This window comes from Protopterus annectens, chromosome 2.part0 (assembly GCF_019279795.1).
Source record: "Protopterus annectens isolate FY-2018-M chromosome 2.part0, PAN1.0, whole genome shotgun sequence".
Lineage (NCBI taxonomy): Eukaryota > Metazoa > Chordata > Ceratodontiformes > Protopteridae > Protopterus > Protopterus annectens.
The window spans coordinates 468,803,808-468,816,792 of record NC_056728.1 but is presented as its reverse complement, the minus strand read 5'-3'; positions in this window follow the sequence as shown (position 1 = coordinate 468,816,792).

Sequence of the window (12,985 nt, the reverse complement as noted above, 5' to 3'; positions counted from 1 at the left end):
TTGTGTGATCCCCTGTGATGCTTTATAAAGCATTATTGCATGCTGATCATGTAGTTTTGTACAGCAGTAGTGTGCAATGTTGCAAGATGATGCACATCGAGCATCATCAATAAGCAATGCTATAATGAAAATACTTTATTACCTATAGCTAAACCATTTCCCCAAAAATGAACTTATCACTGCATTAAGTGCAATAATTCCTACAGCCAGAGCTTCAGTTAATTAGCAGGTGTATGCAACAGCAGTTAAGTCTGCCATTTGCTATACAGTCTCTAAAATACACCTGCTAATCAAATGAGTCTGTAGCGCCAGCTGTTAATGCGATGATGCATGTATTTTTTGTTCAGATGGTACTTGGATCAAATCCAGGTGTATGTAACAGTTTCAAATAATTTTACATGCAAATCCAAATTCTGAAGTGTGGTAGCTGGTATGGAATATCTATGGCTAGATGGTACAGGTTTCCAGTCCAACTATATAATACTTAGAACTGGTTTTAACGTAGCCACACATTAGTGCTCAATGTGCACCATTGTGCAATTATGCTTTAAAGAAAAGAAATGGGAAAGACAGGAAAGTGGTGAAATGGGGAGCAAGCAGGTGTAAGAACAAAGTGAAAGGAAGGTAGGAATGTGCAGGAAGGATGTAGGAAAGAACCATAGCTATCTACTTCTTCAAAAATAAAAGATCAACATATATGCGCAAAGTTTGTTGAATTTGTACTGTCACCTCCAGAGAGAGGGGTGACAACAACACAATCATTTGTATAGAGAATTTGACCAAATCATGTGTGTCTTGAAGATGTGTGTGAAGTGGAGAGCTATGTATGCAATGATTTTTTTTTTCTTTTTTTGGGACAGGTGCCCATTTGTTTGAGAGAGAGAGGAATGTTGGAGAAGAGCTGTACGAATGTATGGGTGCAATAAGTTGGTCAGGTAAGGAAGTAATGGCAGACAGACAAGACAAAGAATACAACAGGGACAGTGAAGAACACATAAGATGGGTGAACACCATGGCTGGGGAGAGGGTGGGGACATTGCAAAACCATGGACATCAAGTTGGGTGACAGTGAGAATCAAGTCCTCAGCCACTGGCCTGCCATCACTGTCACATCACTGCACCGATGGCTGCAGTGCCTGATGTCTGCATCTCCTTGTGTTATTTAATACAACAATGGAGAGCTGTGTCTCCATCTGGCATAGGCATGCACTAACTGTGTGGTGCACAATCCTATGCACCAACCCTGGCAGTTCATCATGGGTGATAAACTCACCACCTCTGCCACTGCTCCCAGAGGGAACCACTGGCCTATCCTGTAGGGCAGAACTACCCGAGGAGCCAAGTAGTGCAGGGGCAGCAGAGGAGGTGCTACCAGGTTACACAGCAGATATGCTGGGCAGTGGTGCTGTACCCATTGGAGTCAGGGCAGAAGGATCCAGAGAGACACTCCTATCTCGCTATGCTATGAGAAAAACAAAAAATAAAAAATTACAAAAAAAAAAAGAATAAAAAAAAAAGAAAAGGGTTGGGGTGAGAGAAGAAAAAGGGGAGAACATTAGTCACATCATATGTGACATACAAAGCATTGATACAAGTATTTGATTGTATTCTGTTTATCTCTTCTTTTAACAGTATCAACTCCTACCTGATACCTTTGTTTACTGTTAAGACTACCCAGCTCCTAACAGATGCATAATATACTACAGATTGCAGTAAGCAATCCATGCTATGTACATACATTGCACATATGCATAGTCAAAATATACTGATTAGAGCTTGCAGAAAGTCATTTGTGACACTGCTTTACAGCTCTGATGTTAAATTGCAATATCAATGAAAACTTAACAGTATTGTACATTTAGGAAGTGTGGATTTTGAAGGCAAAGTCTATGACTACTTTGTAAAACTGAACTGTTTTGTGCTCCAGAGTAATGCATGAATACCTCCCTATTACAGTTATGAAATAAATGAACAATTTGATAAAACTGTATAATTAAGCAATAAATGCATTGTAACTTTTAATGCTAAAATAACCCCACTGTTGGGATGCATGCATACCACATGTGTCTCACATCCATGCCAATATAGCTGCATGGGTTTTCACATTTAGTTCCTGGTCTGTGACGGTTGTAGAAAAGCAGAACAGAGCAGAATATCATTAAGCATACCAGTCCTGACTTTATCCAGCTTTTAAGTCTGGTAATTAGTCTCTGTAAGTGATACTTACACATCTGCAGGGGGCCTCCACTCCTACATTCTCCAATCCACCAGTTAAGGATATCCCTCTTCCTCATCCTGAGGTCTCTGTAATGATTCCTACATTGTTCACCAGTGTGAGGGATACCAGTAGCAATGGTCAGAGCCTGGGCCAGACTATTCCATGTCTCTGCCTTGTAATCAAAGCCACAGTAGTCCTTCTGCAACAGGCTGGACCCATGTTCATTCAGTAGGAATCCAAGAAATTCTTTGGACTCCTGGACACCCCATCTTTGAGCACAGAATCTCAAAAACTCTCTAGGAATGCCTGCCATGCCTATCACAGATCAGGACCAATGTAGAATGATGTTTTGTCACCAGCTGCAGGTATTGCTCTTACTGAGAGTACACACTTTCTTGATTTGCAACATGTAAAACTATGCAAAACTATGTCATCATGCAAACATGGAACATAAGGGTGTGCACTGCAGGAAAACTTGTTTGCATGCTGGCTAGTAGTATCTATTGGATATATCTGGTGTATGTTTCTGGCTGTCTAGGTCTTGTGTGCTACCTGGGTGCCCCATTCCTCTGGTCTGTGTACTGTCGCTATACAAGCAAATGGAATGCTCATAGCCAAAGCTGTATGTGCTAAGCAGCACATCGCACAAACAGTCCAAAATGCAGAAAATTAATCTATGACATGCACAGTAGAAACTGTTAGTACACATGAGATATGACTACATAGGTCTGGATCCCAACTCTCACTGCAATGCACTGTTACAAAAACAGTAGGGGGTCCTATCCATCTTTGCCTCACAAACAGCTTTGAAGCAAACACATAATGTAATTCTTCACACAACCAAGTGGAACTGAATGTACACTGATATGAAGGCATAACCTGTTATTTGTAAATGTAATATATTTGGATGTAGTGCACTTGGTGATCATACAAGTTGCTATGATTATTTCTTGCAAATATGCAGATGTTTCCTACCTTTCTGTGTTACTTGGTCATTCATCAGTTATTTGACCAGTACTCAGAGACTTGCAGTGTGTAAGCCAGTCTGTATCATTTACCTTAAAATGTGTGAGGATATTTACTGGGAACACTGTGATATGTAGTTGTCATCAAATTAATGGAAGGTTGGATGCTACAAACAAACATAGACTGCTATTTTGGGGGTGGGGAGCAAAGGTGGATTCCAGTCATGGAAAATGTATGGGTATAATGTTCTTTCAAGGGGGCTAGTCCCAGATTGAGCTACTGTTATGACACCAACAAGGCTATGTTGCTCTTGTTTGGCATCCTGCTGGTTTGATCTTGTGAGGGTGGTGAATTTGGAAACTGCTACATGTCTCATTACTTTTGAACTTGTTATGATTTCCCATTACAAATGTATGGTGCTAAAATGAGGGCATGCAGTGATCATCATTACTTTGGGGAAATATCAATGTGTAAATCTTTGAGACCTGAGGCCTACTACTTGCTAATGGACACATACAAGTCAAATAACTCTCTGCTAACACATGTGACATTATTTTCTGTAAAAATCTCCCAACTTGTAGTTGCTTATTGTACCAAATGATGAAATACAAGGATATGTCATAATATTATTATACAACACAGTACATGTTCAGGACATACCTTGTAAATGCAACAGTTGCCACAGTTTTAGTTCAGAGCTGAGTGTGATGCAATCAGTACATAGCCAATACATGGGGAAGCAAAGGCTGTGCCTCTCAGTTGAGGCTGGAAGAGGTCACAGGGTTCATGTATTGTGTCCCTGTCACCGTGTAGCACTCTACAATGTCCATGTTATGTATGTTGTGATATGTTAAACATGGCCTGAAAACTCTTCTCTGTCTTGGCATAGGGATATATGTAACAATAGCAACAGTGCCTGCAGTCTGTAGCACATACAAGTGGAGATAAGCAGTAGCAGATCCTAACATTCTGTCTTTGTAGACTTTCTGTCTCTGTACTCGACTACTTTTGAAATCCATAGGAAAAACCAGCATGGAGTCTAAATGGTTGCTTTATAACTTCTTGAATAGCTCCACCAGATTGGTTGATTCGCATGCAACTCAGCTGCTTATGCTGTAATTATCATCTCTGAAACATAGCCTAGATAGATGCAATCCATTAATAATCTACTGTATTATACAAAGGCAATTGTGTAGCTAGCAGAACTGATGGAGAGGATACTTGCTACATGTTCAGCAAAGGAAAATATTTCCAAAGCTATCTTTACAGAGGAATATTGAACTCAAGCAAGTATGTTGTCATTTCTTACCTACATAATGCATATGCTGCAATATATTAATGAATAATGTAAAGCAAAGTCTTTTACACTATTATGTGTATGCATTAGTTAGAAGTGTACTGATAGCATGACCATGTTTTTCAAGCCATTAAAGAGGTATACATGATTGACAATACATGAAAATGATAAGCTGTGTGATGCATATAGGTTCATAGGTATGTACTAGGCTAATGGCCCTGGAGCCTTTACAAACCTAGCCCATAGGATTACCCTGACATCATGCTACCTGACCTTAGTTCCCAGTGCCTTTGTCAAGTAGATCTACTGGAGTGATCCCCGGGGTGAATTTTCTATTTCCCATCCACTCATCAAGGTTTCTCTTGAAGAGGGCCAGTGAGGTGCTCTGCTTGACATGTATGGTAAGTCTATTCCATAGCAAGGGCAGTCTCTGGGTTATGAACCTGCCCCTCCAACACGTTCTGTTGACTGTGGTAATGAGGTTGAGGTCACTGGAGCATGTGGTGTGGAGGGATTGGAATTTCTTACATGTAGCATTTCTAACAGAGCTGGATCAGACATGGCTTTGTATGTCAAGCAGAGATCGCCTCTAAGTAGGTGATATGATTCAGAGAATAGTTGGAGATTTTTGAGTCTGTCCATACAGGACAAGTGTCTAGCCCTAGGATCCTCTTTGAGAGGTACTTTTGTGGCCTCCACAGTTGTTGCAGGTATCTAGTGGGGTACATGCCAAATGGGGCCTTGAACTCGATGATTGACCTAATGAGGGAAGAGTAGAGGGGGACAATGACCTCTTTCTTCCTGGATGCAAAATCCTTAGCAATGAGATGTGCCACATAGAAGAACTTTCTGACCACAGTAGCAATGTGGTGGTCAAAAGAGAGGCTGCTGTCAACCTGTGTTCCCAGATCTCTTATAGCACCTTCTGCATTTAGTGGGCTACCACCGATGTGGTAATTCATGGTAACCAGATTTTTCCCAAAGGGGATGACAACACATTTTTTGGCATCGAGCTTAAGGCCATGGTTCTGACACCAGTCATTGGTCTCAGTGAGGCCTTTCTGTAGGATGTCAACATCACTTGGGGAGTTAATAATATCTCCCAACTTCCAATTGTCTGTGAATTTTGTCAGCCAGAGACCCTTTGTGTTGGCCTGGACTTCAGAAAAGTAGATACCAAACAGGAGAAGACCCAGGATCGAACCCTGTGGGACTTCACTCTTGACTGGTCAGCAGTCTGACTTGGAGTCATTTACTTTCACACTGTGGGTTCTATCTCTGAGCCAGTTTGCAACCCGCCTAGTGATATAGGGGTTGATGCCTAGCTTAGTGAGTTTTGCTATGATTCCTGAATGGAGAATAGTATCAGACACCTTGGCCAGATCAAGGTAGGCTGTATGAACCATATTGCCTTCATTCACAGCTCTGGTGACTGAATCAAAGAAGTCAACCAAGTTGAGCAGATATGATCTACCCTTCACAAAACCAAACTGTATGGGATCCAGAGTTTGGAGATACCCTATGTCCATGTTTATTAGGTCAATGATGAGGCACACCATCATATCAGATTCATCAGGCTAATGGGGCGATAGTTCCCAGGGTCTGTAGTCACTCCTCCTTTGTGGAGAGGGATGACTGTAGCAGTTTGCCATTGGGTAGGGACAAAGCCTGAGGTGAGACTGTGATTGAACAGGGCAAACAGGTGAGGTGCCAGTTCACTCTGTAGTTCATGTAGAACACAGCTAGGGATATTGTCAGGTCCCATGGAAGCTCTATTCTCGGCCTTGGATAGTACTGCTTTAACCTGTGCAGCAGTAATACTGGGTGCCTGGCAATCTACTGGTATTGTGATTGGTCCTTTGGGGGGGGGTAAAGTTGGCACTGAATCTGTCGGCCAGTATATTGGCAGTATCTGTTGGCTGGGTATACGAGCTACCATTGTGCAGTAGCTCAGAGCAAATCTAGGTATTGCCATGGAGATTCTTTACATAACTATAGAAGGCCTTGCGGTTGTCTTTGCTATCTGCTGCAATTCTGTTTTCATATCTAGCTTTAGAAGATTTGAAGAGGGATCTCAAGTTTTTGTTGAGGCTGATAAGAGAGTTTTTCCAGTCTTGGAACTTCACCTTATTCCATATCAGTTTCCTCCTCCTGTTGTAGAGTTTGTTTATGGCAGGGGACCACCATATTTGATTCCTTTTTTTGGAGGAGAGCATCTTGGTTCTATTGGGTATGGAGAGATCTTTGTATTTGTGTACGTTTTTGTACAGTGCATTGGTGTATGATTCGGTGGTCAAGCACTATTTTTCATTTGCATAGGTGGCATGAAGTTAGCCACCTCTATTTTTAGGAGCCGAAAGTTAGCTTTGGAGAAGTTTTTCATGGTAGTTACCTTTGCAAGGGGGGTGTATGGATTTCCAGGGTGATTAGTTTGTGGTCAGATCTAACCAGGGATGAGTTAACTATTGGTGTAGAGCAACGGTCGCCCATGTTAGTAATGACCAGGTCAAGAATGTTGCTACCTCTCATGGGGGTAAGAATGAGCTGATCCAGCACATTTGAATTAATGAATTCCAGGAAACATTGGACAAGTGTATTGGTACATGAGTAGTTTTCCCAGTTAATAGTGGGGTAGTTGAAGTTGCCCATTATGAGAGTGTTAGGTTGGACCCTAATATTCTCCAATATGCTTAGGAATGTGGAATGTGAGTCTTGGGACATTGCTGGGGACCTATAGCAGGCTACAACCTGAATCGCTGTCTTACCAAATGTTAGCTGCATCTGAAGCATCTCTGATGCATTATGTTGGGCTACAAGTCTGGAGGTGTGTGTATCCTTTATGAATATGGAAACACCACTGCCCTTGGAGCTTCAGTCCAAGTTCTGGGGCCAAAGGGTGTGGAATGAGTTATAGCCTGGTAGTGCAGGAATGCTTTCTGCTACCTTGAACCAGGTCTCTGTTACAGCACAAATGTTGATGTTCTCCGTTTTAAGGAGTGCTTCGAGTGAGTGCATTTTCAGATCTAGACTTCTAGCATTGAGCAGCATGACCCGCAGATTGTGTTTGTTTGTAGCTGTTATGGTGGTAATTTGGTCGTTGGAACATTGCCTGAAAAAGGCACTATAGGGGTGGCAAGAGCCTTGGCCACTATCCAGAAGCCCAGGGGTGACAAATGCAGGCCATCTCTGGCAAAGCATCAAGGTTTGTTAATCATGTCATCCCAGGCAGACAGTATTGAATCCCCTTAGAATGACACCTGAAACTTAGCCAATTGTTGAAATTGATCATTTTCAGCTTGTACTGGGGTATCATTCTGGGTGATGGTAGGATGCTGCTCAGGGCTAGGGTCATACCCGCCTGGGCTACATAAACCGGGAGTTCCTCCCTGTCTCTTTTCATGTAGTCCAGGGAGGTATGTCTCAGGTCATTCACACCACATGTACAATGACAGAGTCATATTTGTACCTGCTAGTAGGCTTCTCTCCAACACAGACAGGTTTGTGGGGCTCAGAAGCTTACATACAGTCCTGGATACAGCAAATCTGTATCTGGACTAGACTAGTTACGGGAAAGGTGGAACGCAACTGTAAATGCAGCAAAAAAAATGACCAGCGGCCAATAAACTACAATTTCTGGACCAGAAACTGCTCCTGTCGTGGTTGGTAGGCTACCTGGTGCATACCACTCCCATTGATAAGCTAGAAGGCTTCCCTCTGACACAAAAGGTTTGGGGGGCTCAGAAGCTTGCAAACAGTCCTGGATAAAGCAAATCTGTATATGGGCTAGACTAGTTACAGGAAAGGCAGGAAACAAGCACAGACGCAGGCTTCTAAACCAGAAAGTTGAAAGAGATGGAAAAACTGCCCAAACAGCCAATAAACTACAGTTTCTGAACCAGAAACCACTCCTGTGGTAGATAGGAAAACTAGTGCTTACCACTCCCACTGATAAACTAGAAGGCTTCACTCCAACACAGAAAGGCTTTGGGTGTTCAGAAGCTTACAAACAGTCCTGGATATAGCAAATCTGTATCTGGACTAGACTAAATTACAGAAAAGGCAGGAAACAAGCTTAGAATTTTTTTTACACTAGAGCAGCACTAAAAACAATTTAAATACAGCACAAGCTTGCACAACTGAGTGTGTAGCAATATTAAACCAAATAAAGTTTAAATAAATGCAATTTATTCAAACTATTCTGAGCTGAATTAAATTTTTGTTTTATTCAATGCTGAACAGTTAAAAAGTGCCAAAAATATACTTATCAATTGAGAAGCACACTCAGTCAGAAGACAAGGAGATTCTAGCAAAGCTTTAATTTTATTTATTTATTTATTTATTTATTTTTTGTAAAGTGGAACGGGAGAAAGTAGAAACAATTGATAATTCAAGGTTAAGGACCTAAGTGGGTTGGCCTTCTCAAATGTTCTTTTTGTATTTGGTAGAATGAGCTAATGACACAAGAGTGGGATAGAGATGAACAGATGGGACTGGTAGGAGTGTCTGAAATCAAAATATGATCTCACTGTACTTGGCTGAGTGAGCAAATGAAATGGACCCAGGAGGAGTGTTCAAACACTGATTTACAGGAGGGTCGGGCAACTCTAAAGCCACCAAGATTAACATCAAAACAAGGACAGGGAAGAAGGGTGGGAAAATAACTGCAGAGAGACAGACAGACCACAATATTCAGTGAAACGGTTAAATAAACAGAATAATAAAATACAGTACTATCTTTAAAACTGCAAGTTTGTACTTGACTTAACCTTGTAAAACAGTTGATTGTAGCTTGCCAAACCACTCAGATATTGAGCAGAAAGTAAACTCCCAGCAATGTGGCTAAAACGTAAAGCACAGAGAAACCCTCTAAGCTAAGAGTTAAATATTGAATAACAAAGAAGTGAGAACAGCAATAACCCCCTCTAACTGCAGAGAGACAGGCCACAAAGTGAAACGATTAAATAAACAGAAAAATAAAATACAGTACTATCTTTAAAACTGCAAGTTTGTACTTAACTTGAGCTTCTAATACAGTTGATTGTAGCCAGCCAAACCACTCAGATATTGAGCAAAAAATAAATTACCAGCTATGTAGCTAACACTTAAAGCACTAAAGCACAGACAAACCCTCTAGGCTAAGAGTTAAATATCGAATAACAAAGAAGTGAGAACAGCAATAATCCCCTCTAACTGCGGAGAGACAGACATACCACAATATTCAGTGAAACAATCAAATAAACAGAAAGATAAAACACAATACTATCTTTAAAACTGCAAGTTTGTACTTGACTTCAGCTTCTAATGCAGCTGATTGTAGCCTGCCAAACCACTCAGATACTGAGCAAAAAATAAATTCCCAGCAATGTGGCTAACACTTAAAGCAAAGAGAAACCATCTAGGCTAAGAGTTAAATATTGAATAACAAAGAAGTGAGAACAGCAATAACCCACTCTAACTGCAGAGAGACAGACGGACCACAATATTAAGTGAAACAAATAAAGAATACAGTGCTATCTTTAAAACTGCAAGTTTATACTTAACTTCAGCTTCTAATACAGTTGATTGTAGCCAGCCAAACCACTCAGATATTGAGCAGAAAATAAATTCCCAGCTATGTAGCTAACACTTAATGCACTAAAGCACAGACAAACCCTCTAGGCTAAGAGTTAAATATTGAATAACAAAGAAGTGAGAACAGCAATAATCCCCTCTAACTGCAGAGAGACAGACAGACCACAATATTCAGTGAAACAATCAAATAAACAGAAAAATAAAACACAATACTATCTTTAAAACTGCAAGTTTGTACTTGACTTCAGCTTCTAATGCAGTTGATTGTAGCCTGCAAAACCACTCAGATACTGAGCAAAAAATAAATTCCCAGCAATGTGGCTAACACTTAAAGCACAGAGAAACCCTTTAGGCTAAGAGTTAAATATTGAATAACAAAGAAGTGAGAACAGCAATAACCCACTCTAACTGCAGAGAGACAGACAGACCACAATATTAAGTGAAACAAATAAAGAATACAGTGCTATCTTTAAAACTGCAAGTTTATACTTCAGATTCTAATACAGTTGATTGTAACCAGCCAAGCCACTCAGATATTGAGCAGAAATGTACAAATTCTTCAGGGACAGGTCCTTTGAATGCATGTTTAGCCTTTTAAATGTGTTTTATTAGCAAAATGGTTCAAGTGCCTGTTCTTTAGTGGGTGGGGAAGCAAAGAGAAGTTACTGTTATGTCACAAACTAGAAGAGATTGTTCTTTTGTAGGGGAACACAGTTGAGCTCCTGCTATGGCACATACAAGGATATGCTGCCCTTCCTACTCTCTTTTTTTGCATCCTGCCTGTTGTTAGTATTTCACATCTATAGTATGTGCTGTGTTTTTCCAGTAGGTACTACTGACTGCTTACCTTAACTGTTTTATCTGGTAACAGTTACTGTGTAGTCGTGAGTTGTGTGTATTATCTTTCTGTTGTCTTTTAGGACTGAAAATGTCATTGACGTGCAGACCCACCCCCCTTCAGTGAGGCATAGAATACAATCATAGTGGATGTGCTACATCAGCATGGCAGTTTTCTTCTTGGAAAGGGTTGTTCCAATATGCAGAAAGGCTGAGACTATGGCAGCAAATCTTTGCAAACAAAAATGACATGGAAGGCCATGGCCATACTTATGACCAGGTTTGCCACAGAACCACAGGCATGCTCATATATGCACAGAGGCATGCAACTGCCATTGGCCAAGACCAGAGGTTACCGGGGGTGGGCCTGTTGCAGAACCACCTCTCACCCCAGTGAGGAATTCCTGGAGAATCTTCTACAATAGGACAACTGACAGCCAAGTGGCCCACAATATGTGATTGATGTGGGTCCCCCTCCTTCTCAATCCCAGGAAGAGCATCCAGGTAGGCTTTGTTATATGACTAGTTGAATACGGTTGTATAGTAAAACAATTGAAATAAAAGTTACTTCTGTGTCACGTGTCTCTTTGGGGGGGGGGTGAAGATTGGTACGGTGATAAGCCCAATTTGGAGTTGCCAGCAAAATTTTTGTTGAAGTAACACATCATGCAGATTGAGAAGAGTACATGTAGTACCCCCGTCTTACTATTAAATATGATGATGTTGGACTTAATTCTTGCTTAACTTATTTTAGGACTGTCAGGAGTCTAGCAGCATATGCCTCCTGTGGATGGTAAGCCAAATCAAGTTATTTCAGTATTGCAGATCAATTTCTATAAATATAATGTGTCATTTAGGCCTGTTATGTGTATTGCTATACTTTCTGTAATAGTGGCAGCACTGTTAGTTTAGCATAAATTGCACCATAGTAATGTAGATATTAATGTATGCCTGTGTTTCTCCCTTTTTATCACAGGTGATCATGGCAGTGGGAGTGTAGGCCCTGTGCCTTCTGATTTTAGTGCCTCATCAGAGACTGATGATGATGGTGGTGAAACTGAGGCCCATTTGGGGAACAGAGGTTGAACCTGACACAGAGGTTGCCATCCCTTCTTTTTCACCAAACACAGAGAGTAGGCCTATGCCTACCCAGTCCACTGGTCCCACAGATATAGGACAGGTGAAGGGCAATGACATTGAGCAGAGAAGTGTGGCTACTGTGGCTTCAGAGCCTGTTGTGTCTGGGTATAGCCAAAGTGTTGGTGAGGTGCCATGCAGGAGGGTTGATAGGGGTGCTTGGATTGGGGGCCTGCTTTCCCTCCTCCACCTGCTGCAGGTGTGTCTTCCTGTGTCACACAACATATGTTTAGGGCCATCATGGAGGCACGAGCATGTTCAGAAAGGCACTCCAGACAAATGCTCAGGGTTGTAGATGTTGCATAATCTCACATGTCTGACTTCCTCCATCATATTGTCGATTCCCTGGATTGGATGAAAGACAAATTGGAATGAGGGGTGTGATGGACCGATTGGTGCCTATCAGGTAAAGAGCCGTGTCTGTGATGGAATGTTTGCTGGGAGGGGGAATAGCATCCTCATGGGTGTAAGATCAGCTGCAACATCTGCTGATAGCCAGTGTGGCCATTCCCGATCATGCTCCCATAGTGTCTGTACTTCTGCTGGTCCATCAATGAGTGTGCTGTCCACACCCAGTCATAACAGGCCATGGGGTCATTGTCCTGGGCATTCCCATGGAGGGAGCACATCCAGCAGACATTGGTCATGCTCAGGTAGCAGCACTCCATCTGACCTTGGGCTTGGAGGTGCCAGTGCAACTCCTGGCAGAGCCAAGACTCTTGGCCACGGACAATAGTAATGAACTGTCACTTCTACCATGCATGGCTCACACCTGTTCAACATACAAAGACATAGTTAACACTGAGCTTGGCTGTGTTCATGTAGACTCTCACACACCACTTTCACATGGAGTACCCTTACAAACACACACGCTCAGTCTGCCTGCTTCCATTTCTCCCTCACACACACTCATTGACGTCTTGTGTCAGCCTAGGCCTCCTGCACCCCCCCAGCACCAT